At 55.3% G+C, this 24,115-nt stretch overlaps 5 non-coding genes across 5 annotated transcripts; all 5 read right to left on the minus strand.

The window, feature by feature from the left end:
- Positions 1-717: 717 nt before the first annotated feature.
- Positions 718-799, minus strand: trnas-gcu (transfer RNA serine (anticodon GCU)). Its single transcript has one exon. It is a non-coding gene; the product is annotated as a tRNA-Ser (tRNA).
- Positions 800-4,671: 3,872 nt separating this feature from the next.
- On the minus strand, positions 4,672-4,753 carry trnas-gcu (transfer RNA serine (anticodon GCU)). The gene has a single exon. It is a non-coding gene; the product is annotated as a tRNA-Ser (tRNA).
- A 3,874-nt stretch (positions 4,754-8,627) lies between these two features.
- Positions 8,628-8,709, minus strand: trnas-gcu (transfer RNA serine (anticodon GCU)). Its single transcript has one exon. It is a non-coding gene; the product is annotated as a tRNA-Ser (tRNA).
- Positions 8,710-12,583: 3,874 nt separating this feature from the next.
- trnas-gcu (transfer RNA serine (anticodon GCU)) lies at positions 12,584-12,665 on the minus strand. The gene has a single exon. It is a non-coding gene; the product is annotated as a tRNA-Ser (tRNA).
- A 3,876-nt stretch (positions 12,666-16,541) lies between these two features.
- trnas-gcu (transfer RNA serine (anticodon GCU)) lies at positions 16,542-16,623 on the minus strand. The gene has a single exon. It is a non-coding gene; the product is annotated as a tRNA-Ser (tRNA).
- Positions 16,624-24,115: the final 7,492 nt, after the last annotated feature.

The following is a 24,115-nucleotide window of genomic DNA, read 5'->3' on the forward strand; positions in this document are numbered from 1 at the left end:
TGTTTACGAGTGAGGGGAGGACGGAGCGAGAGATCGACAGGCGGATCGGTGCAGCCTCCGCTGTGATGCGGACGCTGTATCGGTCTGTCGTGGTGAAGAGTGAGCTGAGCCAAAAGGCGAAGCTCTCGATTTACCGGTCGATCTACGTTCCGACCCTCACCTATGGTCACGAGCTGTGGGTCGCGACAGAAAGAACAAGATCTCGGGTACAAGCGGCCGAAATGAGTTTCCTCCGCAGGGTGTCTGGGCTCTCCCTTAGAGATAGGATGAGAAGTTCGAACATCCGGGAGGGACTCAGTGTCGAGCCGCTGTTCCTCCACGTAGAGAGGAGCCAGATGAGGTGGCTGGGGCATCTCTTTAGGATGCCTCGTGGACGCCTCCCTGGGGTGGTGTTCCGGGCATGTCCCACCGGCAGGAGGCCCAGAGGACGACCCAGGACACGCTGGAGAGACTACGTCTCCCAGCTGGCCTGGGAATGCCTCGGCATCCCTCCGGCAGAGCTGAAAGATGTGGCTGGGGAGCGGGAAGTCTGGGCTTCCCTGCTGAAGCTGCTGCCTCCGCGACCCGACCCCGGATAAGCGGAGGATATTGGATGGATGGGTGGATGATTTAATTGGCTTTAGACAATTAAAAATCCCAGAGATACCTCAACATATCCAAAACAACAGGGTGAAACAACCTTCCCACAATATAACCAACTAAGAAAATGCAGCGATTCGATGAGGATGGGATTCGAACCCATGGGTGTAGAACACAATGGATTAGCAGTCCATCGCCTTAACCACTCGGCCACCTCATCAGTTCTTGTGGTTTTCCATAGGACTGAAAAGTGTCTCTAAATTCAGAAGGCTTAGTAACCAAGATGAAGTTGGATATTTTTGTAAGTGTAGAAAGGTAGTATTGGGTTAAACTCTGTTTACTTGGACCAGGACTGTGTTTAGACTTTGGTTCCCTTTCAATTTAAAGACTGATTCTAATTTCTCAAAACCTTGCATGTTTCAAGAGAACCCTCCACATCCCCTGAGGGACGGGTTTGATTGAACACATGGACTGAAAAGTAGCTCCCAGTCCAGATGGTGGCTGAGCTTAATGACGATGCGGAAGTTTAAGTTTTTTGGAAGTCAAGAAATGCAACATTTCTGTCATATTCGGTTTGGTAGAGCAGGACTGCACTTAGACGTTGATTCTTTTAATATTTAGATACTGATTTAATTGAGCTGTCACCTTATCATGGTGGAGGGGTTTGCGTGTCCCAATGATCCTAGGAGCTAAGTTGTCGGGGGCTTTTTTGCCCCTGGTATTGTCACCCTTGGCACACAGGTCCTAGGTGAGGGTCCAGACAAAGCATGGCTCAAAAGAACCCCAATGATGACCACAATACATGGACCACGATTTCCCTTGCCCGGACGCGGGTCACCGGGGCCCCCCTCTGGAGCCAGGCCTGGAGGTGGGGCTCATTGGCGAGCGCCTGGTGGCCGGGCCTGCACCCACGGGGCTCAGCCCGAAGAGGCAACGTGGGTTCCCCCTCACATGGGCTCACCACCTGGGGGAGGGGCCAAAGGGGTTCGGTGCAATGCAAGTCGGGCAGCGGAAAGAGGCAGGGACCTTGGCGCTCTGATCCCCGGCTACAGAAACTAGCTCTTGGGACATGGAATGTCACCTCTCTGGCTGGGAAGGAGCCTGAGCTGGTGTGCGAGGCAGGGAAATTCTGACTAGATATAGTCGGGCACACCTCCACACACAGCTTAGGCTCTGGTACCAGTCCTCTTGAGAGGGGTTGGACACTCTTCCACTCTGGAGTTGCCCAAGGTGAGAGACGCCGAGCAGGTGTGGGCATACTTATTGCCCCCCGGCTTGGCGCCTGTACACTGGGGTTCACCTCGGTAGACGAGAGGGTAGCCTCCTTCCGCCTCAAGGTGGGGGGACGGGTGCTGACTGTTGTTTGTGCTTATGCACCAAACAGTAGTTCAGAGTACCCACCCTTTTTGGAGTCTTTGGAGGGTGTGCTGGAGAGCGTTCCCCCTGGAGACTCCCTCGTCCTGCTGGGGGACTTCAATGCTCACGTGGGTAACGACAATGAGACCCGGAAGGGCCTGATTGGGAGGAATGGCCCCCCCAATATGATCCCGAGTGGTGTTCTGTTACTAGACTTCTGTGCTCGTCATGGATTGTCGATAACGAACACCATGTTCAAGCATTAGGGTGTCCATATGTGCACTTGGCACCAGGACACCCTAGGCCGCAGTTCGATGATCAACTTTGTAGTCGTGTCATCGGATTTGCGGCCGCATGTTTTGGACACTCGGGTGAAGAGAGGGGCGGAGCTGTCAACTGATCACCACCTGGTGGTGAGTTGGCTCCGATGGTGGGGGAAGATGCCGGTCCGACCCGGCAGACCCAAGCGTATTGTGAGGGTCTGCTGGGAACGCTTGGCAGAATCCCCTGTCAGAAAGAGTTTCAACTCCCACCTCCGGCAGAACTTCGCCCACGTACCGGGGGAGGCAGCGGACATTCAGTCTGAGAGGACCATGTTTCGTGCCTCCATTGTTGAGGCAGCCGATCGAAGCTGTGGACGCAAGGTTGTCGGTGCCTGTCGTGGCGGCAACCCCCGAACCCGCTGGTGTACACCGGCGGTAAGGGATGCTGTCAGGCTGAAGAAAGAGTCCTATCGGGCCTTTCTGGCCTGTGGGACTCCGGAGGCAGCTGACAGGTACAAACTGGACAAGCAGAATACGGCTTCGGTGGTTGCCGAAGCAAAAACTCGGGCGTGGGAGGAGTTCGGTGAGGCCATGGAAAACGACTTCCAGACGGCTTCGAAGAAATTCTGGTCCACCATCCGTTGTCTCAGGAGAGGGAAGCAGTGCACCATCAACACTATTTATAGTGGAGATGGGGTGCTGCTGACCTCGACTCGGGACGTTGTGAGTCGGTGGGGAGAATACTTCGAAGATCCTCAATTCTACCGACACGCCTTCCATTGAGGAAGCAGAGCCTGAGGACTCCGTGGTGGACTCATCTATCTCAGGGGCTGAAGTAACCGAGGTGGTTAACAAGCTCCTCGGTGGCAAGGCCCCGGGGGTGGATGAGATCCGCCCGGAGTTCCTTAGGGCTCTGGATGTTGTGGGGCTGTCATGGTTGCCACGCCTCTACAACATTGCGTGGACATCGGGGACAGTGCCTCTGGATTGGCAGACCGGGGGGGTGGTCCCCCTTTTTAAGAAGAGGGACCGGAGGGTGTGTTCCAATTATAGAGGAATCACACTCCTCAGCCTCCCTGGTAAGGTCTACTCAGGGGTACAGGAGAAGATGGTCCGTCGGGAGGTTGAATCTCAGATCCAAGAGGAGCAGTGTGGTTTTCGTCCTGGCCGTGGAACAGTGGACCAGCTCTACACTCTCTACAGCGTCCTTGAGGGTGCATGGGAGTTCGTCCAACCAGTCTACATGTGTTTTGTGGACTTGGAGAAGGCGTTCGACCGTGTCCCACGGGGAGTTCTGTGGAGCGTGCTCCGGGAGTACGGGGTACCGAGCCCCTTGATACGGGCAGTTGGGTCCCTGTACCACCGATGTCAGAGTTTGGTCCGCATTGCTGGCAATAAGTCGGATTCATTTCCAGTGAGGGTTGGACTCCGCCAATGCTGCCCTTTGTCGCCGATTCTGTTCATAACTTTTATGGACAGAATTTCTAGGCGCAGTCGAGGTGCTGATGGGATCCGGTTTGGTGACCACAGTATTTCATCTCTGCTTTTCGCAGATGATGTGGTACTGTTGGCTTCCTCAGGCCGTGATCTACAACTCTCACTGGAGCGGTTCGCAGCCGAGTGTGAAGCGGTTGGGATGAAGATGAGCACCTCTGAATCTGAGACCATGGTTCTCAGTCGGAAAAGGGTGGAGTGCCCTCTCCAGCTCGGGGAGGAGATCCTGCCCCAAGTGGAGGAGTTTAAGTATCTTGGGGTCTTATTTACGAGTGAGGGGAGGACGGAGCGAGAGATCGACAGGCGGATCGGTGCAGCCTCCGCTGTGATGCGGACGCTGTATCGGTCTGTCGTGGTGAAGAGTGAGCTGAGCCAAAAGGCGAAGCTCTCGATTTACCGGTCGATCTACGTTCCGACCCTCACCTATGGTCACGAGCTGTGGGTCGCGACAGAAAGAACAAGATCTCGGGTACAAGCGGCCGAAATGAGTTTCCTCCGCAGGGTGTCTGGGCTCCCCCTTAGAGATAGGGTGAGAAGTTCGAACATCCGGGAGGGACTCAGTGTCGAGCCGCTGTTCCTCCACGTAGAGAGGAGCCAGATGAGGTGGCTGGGGCATCTCTTTAGGATGCCTCGTGGACGCCTCCCTGGGGAGGTGTTCCGGGCATGTCCCACCGGCAGGAGGCCCAGAGGACGACCCAGGACACGCTGGAGAGACTACGTCTCCCAGCTGGCCTGGGAATGCCTCGGCATCCCTCCGGCAGAGCTGAAAGATGTGGCTGGGGAGCGGGAAGTCTGGGCTTCCCTGCTGAAGCTGCTGCCTCCGCGACCCGACCCGGATAAGCGGAGGATTTTGGATGGATGGGTGGATGATTTAATTGGCTTTAGACAATTAAAAATCCCAGAGATACCTCAACATATCCTAAACAACAGGGTGAAACAACCTTCCCACAATATAACCAACTAAGAAAATGCAGCGATTCGATGAGGATGGGATTCGCACCCATGGGTGTAGAACACAATGGATTAGCAGTCCATCGCCTTAACCACTCGGCCACCTCATCAGTTCTTGTGGTTTTCCAAAGGACTGAAAAGTGTCTCTAAATTCAGAAGGCTTAGTAACCAAGATGAAGTTGGATATTTTTGTAAGTGTAGAAAGGTAGTATTGGGTTAAACTCTGTTTACTTGGACCAGGACTGTGTTTAGACTTTGGTTCCCTTTCAATTTAAAGACTGATTCTAATTTCTCAAAACCTTGCATGTTTCAAGAGAACCCTCCACATCCCCTGAGGGACGGGTTTGATTGAACACATGGACTGAAAAGTAGCTCCCAGTCCAGATGGTGGCTGAGCATAATGACGATGCGGAAGTTTAAGTTTTTTGGAAGTCAAGAAATGCAACATTTCTGTCATATTCGGTTTGGTAGAGCAGGACTGCACTTAGACGTTGATTCTTTTAATATTTAGATACTGATTTAATTGAGCTGTCACCTTATCATGGTGGAAGGGTTTGCGTGTCCCAATGATCCTAGGAGCTAAGTTGTCGGGGGCTTTTTTGCCCCTGGTATTGTCACCCTTGGCACACAGGTCCTAGGTGAGGGTCCAGACAAAGCATGGCTCACAAGAACCCCAATGATGACCACAATACATGGACCACGATTTCCCTTGCCCGGACGCGGGTCACCGGGGCCCCCCTCTGGAGCCAGGCCTGGAGGTGGGGCTCATTGGCGAGCGCCTGGTGGCCGGGCCTGCACCCACGGGGCTCAGCCCGAAGAGGCAACGTGGGTTCCCCCTCACATGGGCTCACCACCTGGGGGAGGGGCCAAAGGGGTTCGGTGCAATGCAAGTCGGGCAGCGGAAAGAGGCAGGGACCTTGGCGCTCTGATCCCCGGCTACAGAAACTAGCTCTTGGGACATGGAATGTCACCTCTCTGGCTGGGATGGAGCCTGAGCTGGTGTGCGAGGCAGGGAAATTCTGACTAGATATAGTCGGGCACACCTCCACACACAGCTTAGGCTCTGGTACCAGTCCTCTTGAGAGGGGTTGGACACTCTTCCACTCTGGAGTTGCCCAAGGTGAGAGACGCCGAGCAGGTGTGGGCATACTTATTGCCCCCCGGCTTGGCGCCTGTACACTGGGGTTCACCTCGGTAGACGAGAGGGTAGCCTCCTTCCGCCTCAAGGTGGGGGGACGGGTGCTGACTGTTGTTTGTGCTTATGCACCAAACAGTAGTTCAGAGTACCCACCCTTTTTGGAGTCTTTGGAGGGTGTGCTGGAGAGCGTTCCCCCTGGAGACTCCCTCGTCCTGCTGGGGGACTTCAATGCTCACGTGGGTAACGACAATGAGACCTGGAAGGGCGTGATTGGGAGGAATGGCCCCCCCAATCTGAACCCGAGTGGTGTTCTGTTACTAGACTTCTGTGCTCGTCATGGATTGTCGATAACGAACACCATGTTCAAGCATTAGGGTGTCCATATGTGCACTTGGCACCAGGACACCCTAGGCCGCAGTTCGATGATCGACTTTGTAGTCGTGTCATCGGATTTGCGGCCGCATGTTTTGGACACTCGGGTGAAGAGAGGGGCGGAGCTGTCAACTGATCACCACCTGGTGGTGAGTTGGCTCCGATGGTGGGGGAAGATGCCGGTCCGACCCGGCAGACCCAAGCGTATTGTGAGGGTCTGCTGGGAACGCTTGGCAGAATCCCCTGTCAGAAAGAGTTTCAACTCCCACCTCCGGCAAAACTTCGCCCACGTACCTGGGGAGGCAGCGGACATTCAGTCTGAGAGGACCATGTTTCGTGCCTCCATTGTTGAGGCAGCCGATTGAAGCTGTGGACGCAAGGTTGTCGGTGCCTGTCGTGGCGGCAACCCCCGAACCCGCTGGTGGACACCGGCGGTAAGGGATGCTGTCAGGCTGAAGAAAGAGTCCTATCGGGCCTTTCTGGCCTGTGGTACTCCGGAGGCAGCTGACAGGTACCGACTGGCCAAGCAGAATACGGCTTCGGTGGTTGCCGAAGCCAAAACTCGGGCGTGGGAGGAGTTCGGTGAGGCCATGGAAAACGACTTCCAGACGGCTTCGAAGAAATTCTGGTCCACCATCCGTCGCCTCAGGCGAGGGAAGCAGTGCACCATCAACACTATTTATAGTGGAGATGGGGTGCTGCTGACCTCGACTCGGGACGTTGTGAGTCGGTGGGGAGAATACTTCGAAGACCTCCTCAATTCTACCGACACGCCTTCCATTGAGGAAGCAGAGCCTGAGGACTCCGTGGTGGACTCATCTATCTCAGGGGCTGGAGTAACCGAGGTGGTTAACAAGCTCCTCGGTGGCAAGGCCCCGGGGGTGGATGAGATCCGCCCGGAGTTCCTTAGGGCTCTGGATGTTGTGGGGCTGTCATGGTTGCCACGCCTCTACAACATTGCGTGGACATCGGGGACAGTGCCTCTGGATTGGCAGACCGGGGGGGTGGTCCCCCTTTTTAAGAAGGGGGACCGGAGGGTGTGTTCCAATTATAGAGGAATCACACTCCTCAGCCTCCCTGGTAAGGTCTACTCAGGGGTACAGGAGAGGAGGGTCCGTCGGGAGGTTGAATCTCAGATCCAAGAGGAGCAGTGTGGTTTTCGTCCTGGCCGTGGAACAGTGGACCAGCTCTACACTCTCTACAGCGTCCTTGAGGGTGCATGGGAGTTCGTCCAACCAGTCTACATGTGTTTGGTGGACTTGGAGAAGGCGTTCGACCGTGTCCCACGGGGAGTTCTGTGGAGCGTGCTCCGGGAGTACGGGGTACCGAGCCCCTTGATACGGGCAGTTGGGTCCCTGTACCACCGATGTCAGAGTTTGGTCCGCATTGCTGGCAATAAGTCGGATTCATTTCCAGTGAGGGTTGGACTCCGCCAATGCTGCCCTTTGTCGCCGATTCTGTTCATAACTTTTATGGACAGAATTTCTAGGCGCAGTCGAGGTGCTGAGGGGATCCGGTTTGGTGACCACAGTATTTCATCTCTGCTTTTCGCAGATGATGTGGTACTGTTGGCTTCCTCAGGCCGTGATCTCCAACTCTCACTGGAGCGGTTCGCAGCCGAGTATGAAGCGGTTGGGATGAAGATGAGCACCTCTGAATCTGAGACCATGGTTCTCAGTCGGAAAAGGGTGGAGTGCCCTCTCCAGGTCGGGGAGGAGATCCTGCCCCAAGTGGAGGAGTTTAAGTATCTTGGGGTCTTGTTTACGAGTGAGGGGAGGACGGAGCGAGAGATCGACAGGCGGATCGGTGCAGACTTCGCTGTGATGCGGACGCTGTATCGGTCTGTCGTGGTGAAGAGTGAGCTGAGCCAAAAGGCGAAGCTCTCGATTTCCCGGTCGATCTACGTTCCGACCCTCACCTATGGTCACGAGCTGTGGGTTGCGACCGAAAGAACAAGATCTCGGGTACAAGCGGCCGAAATGAGTTTCCTCCGCAGGGTGTCTGGGTCTCCCTTGGAGATCGGGTGAGAAGTTCGAACATCCGGGAGGGAATAAGTGTCGAGCCGCTGTTCCTCCACGTAGAGAGGAGCCAGATGAGGTGGCTGGGGCATCTCTTTAGTATGCCTCGTGGACGCCTCCCTGGGGAGGTGTTCCGGGCATGTCCCACCGGCAGGAGGCCCAGAGGATGACCCAGGACACGCTGGAGAGACTACGTCTCCCAGCTGGCCTGGGAACGCCTCGGCATCCCTCCGGCAGAGCTGAAAGATGTGGCTGGGGAGCGGGAAGTCTGGGCTTCCCTGCTGAAGCTGCTGCCTCCGCGACCCGACCCCGGATAAGCGGAGGATATTGGATGGATGGGTGGATGATTTAATTGGCTTTAGACAATTAAAAATCCCAGAGATACCTCAACATATCCTAAACAACAGGGTGAAACAACCTTCCCACAATATAACCAACTAAGAAAATGCAGCGATTTGATGAGGATGGGATTCGAACCCATGTGTGTAGAACACAATGGATTAGCAGTCCATCGCCTTAACCACTCGGCCACCTCATCAGTTCTTGTGGTTTTCCAAAGGACTGAAAAGTGTCTCTAAATTCAGAAGGCTTAGTAACCAAGATGAAGTTGGATATTTCTGTAAGTGTAGAAAGGTAGTATTGGGTTAAACTCTGTTTACTTGGACCAGGACTGTGTTTAGACTTTGGTTCCCTTTCAATTTAAAGACTGATTCTAATTTCTCAAAACCTTGCATGTTTCAAGAGAACCCTCCACATCCCCTGAGGGACGGGTTTGATTGAACACATGGACTGAAAATTAGCTCCCAGTCCAGATGGTGGCTGAGCATAATGACGATGCGGAAGTTTAAGTTTTTTGGAAGTCAAGAAATGCAACATTTCTGTCATATTCGGTTTGGTAGAGCAGGACTGCACTTAGACGTTGATTCTTTTAATATTTAGATACTGATTTAATTGAGCTGTCACCTTATCATGGTGGAGGGGTTTGCGTGTCCCAATGATCCTAGGAGCTAAGTAGTCGGGGGCTTTTTTGCCCCTGGTAGGGTCACCCTTGGCAACAGGTCCTAGGTGAGGGTCCAGACAAAGCATGGCTCACAAGAACCCCAATGATGACCACAATACATGGACCACGATTTCCTTTGCCCGGACGCGGGTCACCGGGGCCCCCCTCTGGAGCCAGGCCTGGAGGTGGGGCTCATTGGCGAGCGCCTGGTAGCCGGGCCTGCACCCACGGGGCTCAGCCCGAAGAGGCAACGTGGGTTCCCCCTCACATGGGCTCACCACCTGTGGGAGGGGCCAAAGGGGTTCGGTGCAATGCAAGTCGGGCAGCGGCAAGAGGCAGGGACCTTGGCGCTCTGATCCCCGGCTACAGAAACTAGCTCTTGGGACATGGAATGTCACCTCTCTGGCTGGGAAGGAGCCTGAGCTGGTGTGCGAGGCAGGGAAATTCTAAATAGATATAGTCGGGCTCACCTCCACACACAGCTTAGGTTCTGGTACCAGTCCTCTTGAGAGGGGTTGGACACTCTTCCACTCTGGAGTTGCCCAAGGTGAGAGACGCCGAGCAGGTGTGGGCATACTTATTGCCCCCCGGCTTGGCGCCTGTACACTGGGGTTCACCTCGGTAGACGAGAGGGTAGCCTCCCTCCGCCTCAAGGTGGGGGGACGGGTGCTGACTGTTGTTTGTGCTTATGCACCAAACAGTAGTTCAGAGTACCCACCCTTTTTGGAGTCTTTGGAGGGTGTGCTGGAGAGCGTTCCCCCTGGAGACTCCCTCGTCCTGCTGGGGGACTTCAATGCTCACGTGGGTAACGACAATGACACCCGGAAGGGCGTGATTGGGAGGAATGGCCCCCCCAATCTGAACCCGAGTGGTGTTCTGTTACTAGACTTCTGTGCTCGTCATGGATTGTCGATAACGAACACCATGTTCAAGCATTAGGGTGTCCATATGTGCACTTGGCACCAGGACACCCTAGGCCGCAGTTCGATGATCGACTTTGTAGTCGTGTCATCGGATTTGCGGCCGCATGTTTTGGACACTCGGGTGAAGAGAGGGGTGGAGCTGTCAACTGATCACCACCTGGTGGTGAGTTGGCTCCGATGGTGGGGGAAGATGCCGGTCCGACCCGGCAGACCCAAGCGTATTGTGAGGGTCTGCTGGGAACGCTTGGCAGAATCCCTTGTCAGAAAGAGTTTCAACTCCCACCTCCGGCAGAACTTCGCCCACGTACCGGGGGAGGCAGCGGACATTCAGTCTGAGAGGACCATGTTTCGTGCCTCCATTGTTGAGGCAGCCGATCGAAGCTGTGGACGCAAGGTTGTCGGTGCCTGTCGTGGCGGCAACCCCCGAACCCGCTGGTGGACACCGGCGGTAAGGGATGCTGTCAGGCTGAAGAAAGAGTCCTATCGGGCCTTTCTGGCCTGTGGTACTCCGGAGGCAGCTGACAGGTACCGACTGGCCAAGCAGAATACGGCTTCGGTGGTTGCCGAAGCAAAAACTCAGGCGTGGGAGGAGTTCGGTGAGGCCATGGAAAACGACTTCCAGACGGCTTCGAAGAAATTCTGGTCCACCATCCGTCGCCTCAGGAGAGGGAACCAATGCACCATCAACACTATTTATAGTGGAGATGGGGTGCTGCTGACCTCGACTCGGGACGTTGTGAGTCGGTGGGGAGAATACTTCGAAGTGCTCCTCAATTCTACCGACACGCCTTCCATTGAGGAAGCAGAGCCTGAGGACTCCGTGGTGGACTCATCTATCTCAGGGGCTGAAGTAACCGAGGTGGTTAACAAGCTCCTCGGTGGCAAGGCCCCGGGGGTGGATGAGATCCGCCCGGAGTTCCTTAGGGCTCTGGATGTTGTGGGGCTGTCATGGTTGCCACGCCTCTACAACATTGCGTGGACATCGGGGACAGTGCCTCTGGATTGGCAGACCGGGGGGGTGGTCCCCCTTTTTAAGAAGGGGGACCGGAGGGTGTGTTCCAATTATAGAGGAATCACACTCCTCAGCCTCCCTGGTAAGGTCTACTCAGGGGTACAGGAGAGGAGGGTCCGTCGGGAGGTTGAATCTCACATCCAAGAGGAGCAGTGTGGTTTTCGTCCTGGCCGTGGAACAGTGGACCAGCTCTACACTCTCTACAGCGTCCTTGAGGGTGCATGGGAGTTCGTCCAACCAGTCTACATGTGTTTGGTGGACTTGGAGAAGGCGTTCGACCGTGTCCCACGGGGAGTTCTGTGGAGCGTGCTCCGGGAGTACGGGGTACCGAGCCCCTTGATACGGGCAGTTGGGTCCCTGTACCACCGATGTCAGAGTTTGGTCCGCATTGCTGGCAATAAGTCGGATTCATTTCCAGTGAGGGTTGGACTCCGCCAATGCTGCCCTTTGTCGCCGATTCTGTTCATAACTTTTATGGACAGAATTTCTAGGCGCAGTCGAGGTGCTGAGGGGATCCGGTTTGGTGACCACAGTATTTCATCTCTGCTTTTCGCAGATGATGTGGTACTGTTGGCTTCCTCAGGCCGTGATCTCCAACTCTCACTGGAGCGGTTCGCAGCCGAGTATGAAGCGGTTGGGATGAAGATGAGCACCTCTGAATCTGAGACCATGGTTCTCAGTCGGAAAAGGGTGGAGTGCCCTCTCCAGGTCGGGGAGGAGATCCTGCCCCAAGTGGAGGAGTTTAAGTATCTTGGGGTCTTGTTTACGAATGAGGGGAGGACGGAGCGAGAGATCGACAGGCGGATCAGTGCAGACTCCGCTGTGATGCGGACGCTGTATCGGTCTGTCGTGGTGAAGAGTGAGCTGAGCCAAAAGGCGAAGCTCTCGATTTCCCGGTCGATCTACGTTCCGACCCTCACCTATGGTCACGAGCTGTGGGTTGCGACCGAAAGAACAAGATCTCGGGTACAAGCGGCCGAAATGAGTTTCCTCCGCAGGGTGTCTGGGCTCTCCCTTAGAGATAGGGTAAGAAGTTCGAACATCCGGGAGGGACTCAGTGTCGAGCCGCTGTTCCTCCACATAGAGAGGAGCCAGATGAGGTGGCTGGGGCATCTCTTTAGTATGCCTCGTGGACGCCTCCCTGGGGAGGTGTTCCGGGCATGTCCCACCGGCAGGAGGCCCAGAGGATGACCCAGGACACGCTGGAGAGACTACGTCTCCCAGCTGGCCTGGGAACGCCTCGGCATCCCTCCGGCAGAGCTGAAAGATGTGGCTGGGGAGCGGGAAGTCTGGGCTTCCCTGCTGAAGCTGCTGCCTCCGCGACCCGACCCCGGATAAGCGGAGGATATTGGATGGATGGGTGGATGATTTAATTGGCTTTAGACAATTAAAAATCCCAGAGATACCTCAACATATCCTAAACAACAGGGTGAAACAACCTTCCCACAATATAACCAACTAAGAAAATGCAGCGATTCGATGAGGATGGGATTCGAACCCATGTGTGTAGAACACAATGGATTAGCAGTCCATCGCCTTAACCACTCGGCCACCTCATCAGTTCTTGTGGTTTTCCAAAGGACTGAAAAGTGTCTCTAAATTCAGAAGGCTTAGTAACCAAGATGAAGTTGGATATTTCTGTAAGTGTAGAAAGGTAGTATTGGGTTAAACTCTGTTTACTTGGACCAGGACTGTGTTTAGACTTTGGTTCCCTTTCAATTTAAAGACTGATTCTAATTTCTCAAAACCTTGCATGTTTCAAGAGAACCCTCCACATCCCCTGAGGGACGGGTTTAATTGAACACATGGACTGAAAAGTAGCTCCCAGTCCAGATGGTGGCTGAGCATAATGACGATGCGGAAGTTTAAGTTTTTTGGAAGTCAAGAAATGCAACATTTCTGTCATATTCGGTTTGGTAGAGCAGGACTGCACTTAGACGTTGATTCTTTTAATATTTAGACACTGATTTAATTGAGCTGTCACCTTATCATGGTGGAGGGGTTTGCGTGTCCCAATGATCCTAGGAGCTAAGTTGTCGGGGGCTTTTTTGCCCCTGGTAGGGTCACCCTTGGCAAACAGGTCCTAGGTGAGGGTCCAGACAAAGCATGGCTCACAAGAACCCCAATGATGACCACAATACATGGACCACGATTTCCTTTGCCCGGACGCGGGTCACCGGGGCCCCCCTCTGGAGCCAGGCCTGGAGGTGGGGCTCATTGGCGAGCGCCTGGTAGCCGGGCCTGCACCCACGGGGCTCAGCCCGAAGAGGCAACGTGGGTTCCCCCTCACATGGGCTCACCACCTGGGGGAGGGGCAAAAGGGGTTCGGTGCAATGCAAGTCGGGCAGCGGAAAGAGGCAGGGACCTTGGCGCTCTGATCCCCGGCTACAGAAACTAGCTCTTGGGACATGGAATGTCACCTCTCTGGCTGGGAAGGAGCCTGAGCTGGTGTGCGAGGCAGGGAAATTCTGACTAGATATAGTCGGGCTCACCTCCACACACAGCTTAGGCTCTGGTACCAGTCCTCTTGAGAGGGGTTGGACACTCTTCCACTCTGGAGTTGCCCAAGGTGAGAGACGCCGAGCAGGTGTGGGCATAATTATTGCCCCCCGGCTTGGCGCCTGTACACTGGGGTTCACCTCGGTAGACGAGAGGGTAGCCTCCCTCCGCCTCAAGGTGGGGGGACGGGTGCTGACTGTTGTTTGTGCTTATGCACCAAACAGTAGTTCAGAGTACCCACCCTTTTTGGAGTCTTTGGAGGGTGTGCTGGAGAGCGTTCCCCCTGGAGACTCCCTCGTCCTGCTGGGGGACTTCAATGCTCACGTGGGTAACGACAATGAGACCCGGAAGGGCGTGATTGGGAGGAATGGCCCCCCCAATCTGAACCCGAGTGGTGTTCTGTTACTAGACTTCTGTGCTCGTCATGGATTGTCGATAACGAACACCATGTTCAAGCATTAGGGTGTCCATATGTGCACTTGGCACCAGGACACCCTAGGCCGCAGTTCGATGATCGACTTTGTAGTCGTGTCATCGGATTTGCGGCCGCATGTTTTGGACACTCGGGTGAAGAGAGGGGCGGAGCTGTCAACTGATCACCACCTGGTGGTGAGTTGGCTCCGATGGTGGGGGAAGATGCCGGTCCGACCCGGCAGACCCAAGCGTATTGTGAGGGTCTGCTGGGAACGCTTGGCAGAATCCCCTGTCAGAAAGAGTTTCAACTCCCACCTCCGGCAGAACTTCGCCCACGTGCCGGGGGAGGCAGCGGACATTCAGTCTGAGAGGACCATGTTTCGTGCCTCCATTGTTGAGGCAGCCGATCGAAGCTGTGGACGCAAGGTTGTCGATGCCTGTCGTGGCGGCAACCCCCGAACCCGCTGGTGTACACCGGCGGTAAGGGATGCTGTCATGCTGAAGAAAGAGTCCTATCGGGCCTTTCTGGCCTGTGGGACTCCGGAGGCAGCTGACAGGTACCGACTGGACAAGCAGAATACGGCTTCGGTGGTTGCCGAAGCAAAAACTCGGGCGTGGGAGGAGTTCGTTGAGGCCATGGAAAACGACTTCCAGACGGCTTCGAAGAAATTCTGGTCCACCATCCGTCGTCTCAGGAGAGGGAAGCAGTGCACCATCAACACTATTTATAGTGGAGATGGGGTGCTGCTGACCTCGACTCGGGACGTTGTGAGTCGGTGGGGAGAATACTTCGAAGACCTGTCTCAATTCTACCGACACGCCTTCCATTGAGGAAGCAGAGCCTGAGGACTCCGTGGTGGACTCATCTATCTCAGGGGCTGAAGTAACCGAGGTGGTTAACAAGCTCCTCGGTGGCAAGGCCCCGGGGGTGGATGAGATCCGCCCGGAGTTCCTTAGGGCTCTGGATGTTGTGGGGCTGTCATGGTTGCCACGCCTCTACAACATTGCGTGGACATCGGGGACAGTGCTTCTGGATTGGCAGACCGGGGGGGTGGTCCCCCTTTTTAAGAAGGGGGACCGGAGGGTGTGTTCCAATTATAGAGGAATCACACTCCTCAGCCTCCCTGGTAAGGTCTACTCAGGGGTACAGGAGAGGAGGGTCCGTCGGGAGGTTGAATCTCAGATCCAAGAGGAGCAGTGTGGTTTTCGTCCTGGCCGTGGAACAGTGGACCAGCTCTACACTCTCTACAGCGTCCTTGAGGGTGCATGGGAGTTCGTCCAACCAGTCTACATGTGTTTTGTGGACTTGGAGAAGGCGTTCGACCGTGTCCCACGGGGAGTTCTGTGGAGCGTGCTCCGGGAGTACGGGGTACCGAGCCCCTTGATACGGGCAGTTGGGTCCCTGTACCACCGATGTCAGAGTTTGGTCCGCATTGCTGGCAATAAGTCGGATTCATTTCCAGTGAGGGTTGGACTCCGCCAATGCTGCCCTTTGTCGCCGATTCTGTTCATAACTTTTATGGACAGAATTTCTAGGCGCAGTCGAGGTGCTGAGGGGATCCGGTTTGGTGACCACAGTATTTCATCTCTGCTTTTCGCAGATGATGTGGTACTGTTGGCTTCCTCAGGCCGTGATCTCCAACTCTCACTGGAGCGGTTCGCAGCCGAGTGTGAAGCGGTTGGGATGAAGATGAGCACCTCTGAATCTGAGACCATGGTTCTCAGTCGGAAAAGGGTGGAGTGCCCTCTCCAGGTCGGGGAGGAGATCCTGCCCCAAGTGGAGGAGTTTAAGTATCTTGGGGTCTTGTTTACGAGTGAGGGGAGGACGGAGCGAGAGATCGACAGGCGGATCGGTGCAGCCTCCGCTGTGATGCGGACGCTGTATCGGTCTGTCGTGGTGAAGAGTGAGCTGAGCAAAAAGGCGAAGCTCTCGATTTACCGGTCGATCTACGTTCCGACCCTCACCTATGGTCACGAGCTGTGGGTCGCGACCGAAAGAACAAGATCTCGGGTACAAGCGGCCGAAATGAGTTTCCTCCGCAGGGTGTCTGGGCTCTCCCTTAGAGATAGGCTGAGAAGTTCGGACATCCGGGAGGGACTCAGTGTCGAGCCGCTGTTCCTCCACGTAGAGAGGAGCCAGATGAGGTGGCTGGGGCATCTCTTTAGGATGCCTCGTGGACGCCTCCCTGGGGAGGTGTTCCGGGCATGTCCCACCGGCAGGAGGCCCAGAGGACGACCCAGGACACGCTGGAGAGACTACGTCTCCCAGCTGGCCTGGGAACGCCTCCGCATCCCTCCTGCAGAGCTGAAAGATGTGGCTGGGGAGCGGGAAGTCTGGGCTTCCCCGCTGAAGCTGCTGCCTCCGCGACCCGACCCCGGATAAGCGGAGGATATTGGATGGATGGGTGGATGATTTAATTGGCTTTAGACAATTAAAAATCCCAGAGATACCTCAACATATCCTAAACAACAGGGTGAAACAACCTTCCCACAATATAACCAACTAAGAAAATGCAGGGATTCGATGAGGATGGGATTCGAACCCATGGGTGTAGAACACAATGGATTAGCAGTCCATCGCCTTAACCACTCGGCCACCTCATCAGTTCTTGTGGTTTTCCAAAGGACTGAAAAGTGTCTCTAAATTCAGAAGGCTTAGTAACCAAGATGAAGTTGGATATTTCTGTAAGTGTAGAAAGGTAGTATTGGGTTAAACTCTGTTTACTTGGACCAGGACTGTGTTTAGACTTTGGTTCCCTTTCAATTTAAAGACTGATTCTAATTTCTCAAAACCTTGCATGTTTCAAGAGAACCCTCCACATCCCCTGAGGGACGGGTTTAATTGAACACATGGACTGAAAAGTAGCTCCCAGTCCAGATGGTGGCTGAGCATAATGACGATGCGGAAGTTTAAGTTTTTTGGAAGTCAAGAAATGCAACATTTCTGTCATATTCGGTTTGGTAGAGCAGGACTGCACTTAGACGTTGATTCTTTTAATATTTAGATACTGATTTAATTGAGCTGTCACCTTATCATGGTGGAGGGGTTTGCGTGTCCCAATGATCCTAGGAGCTAAGTTGTCGGGGGCTTTTTTGCCCCTGGTAGGGTCACCCTTGGCAAACAGGTCCTAGGTGAGGGTCCAGACAAAGCATGGCTCAAAAGAACCCCAATGATGACCACAATACATGGACCACGATTTCCCTTGCCCGGACGCGGGTCACCGGGGCCCCCCTCTGGAGCCAGGCCTGGAGGTGGGGCTCATTGGCGAGCGCCTGGTGGCCGGGCCTGCACCCACGGGGCTCAGCCCGAAGAGGCAACGTGGGTTCCCCCTCACATGGGCTCACCACCTGGGGGAGGGGCCAAAGGGGTTCGGTGCAATGCAAGTCGGGCAGCGGAAAGAGGCAGGGACCTTGGCGCTCTGATCCCCGGCTACAGAAACTAGCTCTTGGGACATGGAATGTCACCTCTCTGGCTGGGAAGGAGCCTGAGCTGGTGTGCGAGGCAGGGAAATTCTGACTAGATATAGTCGGGCTCACCTCCACACACAGCTTAGGCTCTGGTACCAGTCCTCTTGAGAGGGGTTGGACACTCTTCCACTCTGGAGTTGCCCAAGGTGAGAGACGCCGAGCAGGTGTGGGCATACTTATTGCCCCCCGGCTTGGCGCCTGTACACTGGGGTTCACCTCGGTAGACGAGAGGGTAGCCTCCCTCCGCCTCAAGGTGGGGGGACGGGTGCTGACTGTTGTTTGTGCTTATGCACCAAACAGTAGTTCAGAGTACCCACCCTTTTTGGAGTCTTTGGAGGGTGTGCTGGTGAGCGTTCCCCCTGGAGACTCCCTCGTCCTGCTGGGGGACTTCAATGCTCACGTGGGTAACGACAATGAGACCCGGAAGGGCGTGATTGGGAGGAATGGCCCCCCCAATCTGAACCCGAGTGGTGTTCTGTTACTAGACTTCTGTGCTCGTCATGGATTGTCGATAACGAACACCATGTTCAAGCATTAGGGTGTCCATATGTGCACTTGGCACCAGGACACCCTAGGCCGCAGTTCGATGATCGACTTTGTAGTCGTGTCATCGGATTTGCGGCCGCATGTTTTGGACACTCGGGTGAAGAGAGGGGCGGAGCTGTCAACTGATCACCACCTGGTGGTGAGTTGGCTCCGATGGTGGGGGAAGATGCCGGTCCGACCCGGCAGACCCAAGCGTATTGTGAGGGTCTGCTGGGAACGCTTGGCAGAATCCCCTGTCAGAAAGAGTTTCAACTCCCACCTCCGGCAGAACTTCGCCCACGTGCCGGGGGAGGCAGCAGACATTCAGTCTGAGAGGACCATGTTTCGTGCCTCCATTGTTGAGGCAGCCGATCGAAGCTGTGGACGCAAGGTTGTCGATGCCTGTCGTGGCGGCAACCCCCGAACCCGCTGGTGTACACCGGCGGTAAGGGATGCTGTCATGCTGAAGAAAGAGTCCTATCGGGCCTTTCTGGCCTGTGGGACTCCGGAGGCAGCTGACAGGTACCGACTGGACAAGCAGAATACGGCTTCGGTGGTTGCCGAAGCAAAAACTCGGGCGTGGGAGGAGTTCGTTGAGGCCATGGAAAACGACTTCCAGACGGCTTCGAAGAAATTCTGGTCCACCATCCGTCGTCTCAGGAGAGGGAAGCAGTGCACCATCAACACTATTTATAGTGGAGATGGGGTGCTGCTGACCTCGACTCGGGACGTTGTGAGTCGGTGGGGAGAATACTTCGAAGACCTGTCTCAATTCTACCGACACGCCTTCCATTGAGGAAGCAGAGCCTGAGGACTCCGTGGTGGACTCATCTATCTCAGGGGCTGAAGTAACCGAGGTGGTTAACAAGCTCCTCGGTGGCAAGGCCCCGGGGGTGGATGAGATCCGCCCAGAGTTCCTTAGGGCTCTGGATGTTGTGGGGCTGTCATGGTTGCCACGCCTCTACAACATTGCGTGGACATCGGGGACAGTGCCTCTGGATTGGCAGACCGGGGGGGTGGTCCCCCTTTTTAAGAAGGGGGACCGGAGGGTGTGTTCCAATTATAGAGGAATCACACTCCTCAGCCTCCCTGGTAAGGTCTACTCAGGGGTACAGGAGAGGAGGGTCCGTCGGGAGGTTGAATCTCAGATCCAAGAGGAGCAGTGTGGTTTTCGTCCTGGCCGTGGAACAGTGGACCAGCTCTACACTCTCTACAGCGTCCTTGAGGGTGCATGGGAGTTCGTCCAACCAGTCTACATGTGTTTTGTGGACTTGGAGAAGGCGTTCGACCGTGTCCCACGGGGAGTTCTGTGGAGCGTGCTCCGGGAGTACGGGGTACCGAGCCCCTTGATACGGGCAGTTGGGTCCCTGTACCACCGATGTCAGAGTTTGGTCCGCATTGCTGGCAATAAGTCGGATTCATTTCCAGTGAGGGTTGGACTCCGCCAATGCTGCCCTTTGTCGCCGATTCTGTTCATAACTTTTATGGACAGAATTTCTAGGCGCAGTCGAGGTGATGAGGGGATCCGGTTTGGTGACCACAGTATTTCATCTCTGCTTTTCGCAGATGATGTGGTACTGTTGGCTTCCTCAGGCCTTGATCTCCAACTCTCACTGGAGCGGTTCGCAGCCAAGTGTGAAGCGGTTGGGATGAAGATGAGCACCTCTGAATCTGAGACCATGGTTCTCAGTCGGAAAAGGGTGGAGTGCCCTCTCCAGGTCGGGGAGGAGATCCTGCCCCAAGTGGAGGAGTTTAAGTATCTTGGGGTCTTGTTTACGAGTGAGGGGAGGACGGAGCGAGAGATCGACAGGCGGATCGGTGCAGACTCCGCTGTGATGCGGACGCTGTATCGGTCTGTCGTGGTGAAGAGTGAGCTGAGCCAAAAGGCGAAGCTCTCGATTTACCGGTCGATCTACGTTCCGACCCTCACCTATGGTCACGAGCTGTGGGTCGCGACCGAAAGAACAAGATCTCGGGTACAAGCGGCCGAAATGAGTTTCCTCCGCAGGGGGTCTGGGCTCTCCCTTAGAGATAGGGTGAGAAGTTCGAACATCCGGGAGGGACTCAGTGTCGAGCCGCTGTTCCTCCACGTAGAGAGGAGCCAGATGAGGTGGCTGGGGCATCTCTTTAGGATGCCTCGTGGACGCCTCCCTGGGGAGGTGTTCCGGGCATGTCCCACCGGCAGGAGGCCCAGAGGACGACCCAGGACACGCTGGAGAGACTACGTCTCCCAGCTGGCATGGGAACGCCTCGGCATCCCTCCGGCAGAGCTGAAAGATGTGGCTGGGGAGCGGGAAGTCTGGGGTTCCCTGCTAAAGCTGCTGCCTCCGCGACCCGACCCCGGATAAGCGGAGGATATTGGATGGGATTCTAACCCATGGGTGTAGAACACAATGGATTAGCAGTCCATCGCCTTAACCACTCGGCCACCTCATCAGTTCTTGTGGTTTTCCATAGGACTGAAAAGTGTCTCTAAATTCAGAAGGCTTAGTAACCAAGATGAAGTTGGATATTTTTGTAAGTGTAGAAAGGTAGTATTGGGTTAAACTCTGTTTACTTGGACCAGGACTGTGTTTAGACTTTGGTTCCCTTTCAATTTAAAGACTGATTCTAATTTCTCAAAACCTTGCATGTTTCAAGAGAACCCTCCACATCCCCTGAGGGACGGGTTTGATTGAACACATGGACTGAAAAGTAGCTCCCAGTCCAGATGGTGGCTGAGCATAATGACGATGCGGAAGTTTAAGTTTTTTGGAAGTCAAGAAATGCAACATTTCTGTCATATTCGGTTTGGTAGAGCAGGACTGCACTTAGACGTTGATTCTTTTAATATTTAGATACTGATTTAATTGAGCTGTCACCTTATCATGGTGGAAGGGTTTGCGTGTCCCAATGATCCTAGGAGCTAAGTTGTCGGGGGCTTTTTTGCCCCTGGTATTGTCACCCTTGGCACACAGGTCCTAGGTGAGGGTCCAGACAAAGCATGGCTCACAAGAACCCCAATGATGACCACAATACATGGACCACGATTTCCCTTGCCCGGACGCGGGTCACCGGGGCCCCCCTCTGGAGCCAGGCCTGGAGGTGGGGCTCATTGGCGAGCGCCTGGTGGCCGGGCCTGCACCCACGGGGCTCAGCCCGAAGAGGCAACGTGGGTTCCCCCTCACATGGGCTCACCACCTGGGGGAGGGGCCAAAGGGGTTCGGTGCAATGCAAGTCGGGCAGCGGAAAGAGGCAGGGACCTTGGCGCTCTGATCCCCGGCTACAGAAACTAGCTCTTGGGACATGGAATGTCACCTCTCTGGCTGGGAAGGAGCCTGAGCTGGTGTGCGAGGCAGGGAAATTCTGACTAGATATAGTCGGGCACACCTCCACACACAGCTTAGGCTCTGGTACCAATCCTCTTGAGAGGGGTTGGACACTCTTCCACTCTGGAGTTGCCCAAGGTGAGAGACGCCGAGCAGGTGTGGGCATACTTATTGCCCCCCGGCTTGGCGCCTGTACACTGGGGTTCACCTCGGTAGACGAGAGGGTAGCCTCCTTCCGCCTCAAGGTGGGGGGACGGGTGCTGACTGTTGTTTGTGCTTATGCACCAAACAGTAGTTCAGAGTACCCACCCTTTTTGGAGTCTTTGGAGGGTGTGCTGGAGACCGTTCCCCCTGGAGACTCCCTCGTCCTGCTGGGGGACTTCAATGCTCACGTGGGTAACGACAATGAGACCTGGAAGGGCGTGATTGGGAGGAATGGCCCCCCCAATCTGAACCCGAGTGGTGTTCTGTTACTAGACTTCTGTGCTCGTCATGGATTGTCGATAACGAACACCATGTTCAAGCATTAGGGTGTCCATATGTGCACTTGGCACCAGGACACCCTAGGCCGCAGTTCGATGATCGACTTTGTAGTCGTGTCATCGGATTTGCGGCCGCATGTTTTGGACACTCGGGTGAAGAGAGGGGCGGAGCTGTCAACTGATCACCACCTGGTGGTGAGTTGGCTCCGATGGTGGGGGAAGATGCCGGTCCGACCCGGCAGACCCAAGCGTATTGTGAGGGTCTGCTGGGAACGCTTGGCAGAATCCCCTGTCAGAAAGAGTTTCAACTCCCACCTCCGGCAGAACTTCGCCCACGTACCGGGGGAGGCAGCGGACATTCAGTCTGAGAGGACCATGTTTCGTGCCTCCATTGTTGAGGCAGCCGATTGAAGCTGTGGACGCAAGGTTGTCGGTGCCTGTCGTGGCGGCAACCCCCGAACCCGCTGGTGGACACCGGCGGTAAGGGATGCTGTCAGGCTGAAGAAAGAGTCCTATCGGGCCTTTCTGGCCTGTGGTACTCCGGAGGCAGCTGACAGGTACCGACTGGCCAAGCAGAATACGGCTTCGGTGGTTGCCGAAGCAAAAACTCGGGCGTGGGAGGAGTTCGGTGAGGCCATGGAAAACGACTTCCAGACGTCTTCGAAGAAATTCTGGTCCACCATCCGTTGTCTCAGGAGAGGGAAGCAGTGCACCATCAACACTATTTATAGTGGAGATGGGGTGCTGCTGACCTCGACTCGGGACGTTGTGAGTCGGTGGGGAGAATACTTCGAAGATCCTCAATTCTACCGACACGCCTTCCATTGAGGAAGCAGAGCCTGAGGACTCGGTGGTGGACTCATCTATCTCAGGGGCTGAAGTAACCGAGGTGGTTAACAAGCTCCTCGGTGGCAAGGCCCCGGGGGTGGATGAGATCCGCCCGGAGTTCCTTAGGGCTCTGGATGTTGTGGGGCTGTCATGGTTGCCACGCCTCTACAACATTGCGTGGACATCGGGGACAGTGCCTCTGGATTGGCAGACCGGGGGGGTGGTCCCCCTTTTTAAGAAGGGGGACCGGAGGGTGTGTTCCAATTATAGAGGAATCACACTCCTCAGCCTCCCTGGTAAGGTCTACTCAGGGGTACAGGAGAGGAGGGTCCGTCGGGAGGTTGAATCTCAGATCCAAGAGGAGCAGTGTGGTTTTCGTCCTGGCCGTGGAACAGTGGACCAGCTCTACACTCTCTACAGCGTCCTTGAGGGTGCATGGGAGTTCGTCCAACCAGTCTACATGTGTTTTGTGGACTTGGAGAAGGCGTTCGACCGTGTCCCACGGGGAGTTCTGTGGAGCGTGCTCCGGGAGTACGGGGTACTGAGCCCCTTGATACGGGCAGTTGGGTCCCTGTACCACCGATGTCAGAGTTTGGTCCGCATTGCTGGCAATAAGTCGGATTCATTTCCAGTGAGGGTTGGACTCCGCCAATGCTGCCCTTTGTCGCCGATTCTGTTCATAACTTTTATGGACAGAATTTCTAGGCGCAGTCGAGGTGCTGATGGGATCCGGTTTGGTGACCACAGTATTTCATCTCTGCTTTTCGCAGATGATGTGGTACTGTTGGCTTCCTCAGGCCGTGATCTCCAACTCTCACTGGAGCGGTTCGCAGCCGAGTGTGAAGCGGTTGGGATGAAGATGAGCACCTCTGAATCTGAGACCATGGTTCTCAGTCGGAAAAGGGTGGAGTGCCCTCTCCAGCTCGGGGAGGAGATCCTGCCCCAAGTGGAGGAGTTTAAGTATCTTGGGGTCTTGTTTACGAGTGAGGGGAGGACGGAGCGAGAGATCGACAGGCGGATCGGTGCAGCCTCCGCTGTGATGCGGACGCTGTATCGGTCTGTCGTGGTGAAGAGTGAGCTGAGCCAAAAGGCGAAGCTCTCGATTTACCGGTCGATCTACGTTCCGACCCTCACCTATGGTCACGAGCTGTGGGTCGCGACAGAAAGAACAAGATCTCGGGTACAAGCGGCCGAAATGAGTTTCCTCCGCAGGGTGTCTGGGCTCTCCCTTAGAGATAGGATGAGAAGTTCGAACATCCGGGAGGGACTCAGTGTCGAGCCGCTGTTCCTCCACGTAGAGAGGAGCCAGATGAGGTGGCTGGGGCATCTCTTTAGGATGCCTCGTGGACGCCTCCCTGGGGTGGTGTTCCGGGCATGTCCCACCGGCAGGAGGCCCAGAGGACGACCCAGGACACGCTGGAGAGACTACGTCTCCCAGCTGGCCTGGGAATGCCTCGGCATCCCTCCGGCAGAGCTGAAAGATGT

The sequence above is a fragment of the Idiotropiscis lumnitzeri genome, chromosome 9 (genome assembly GCF_059441095.1).
Source record: "Idiotropiscis lumnitzeri isolate Australia: NSW breed Sydney's pygmy pipehorse chromosome 9, RoL_Ilum_1.0, whole genome shotgun sequence".
NCBI classification, from domain to species: domain Eukaryota; kingdom Metazoa; phylum Chordata; class Actinopteri; order Syngnathiformes; family Syngnathidae; genus Idiotropiscis; species Idiotropiscis lumnitzeri.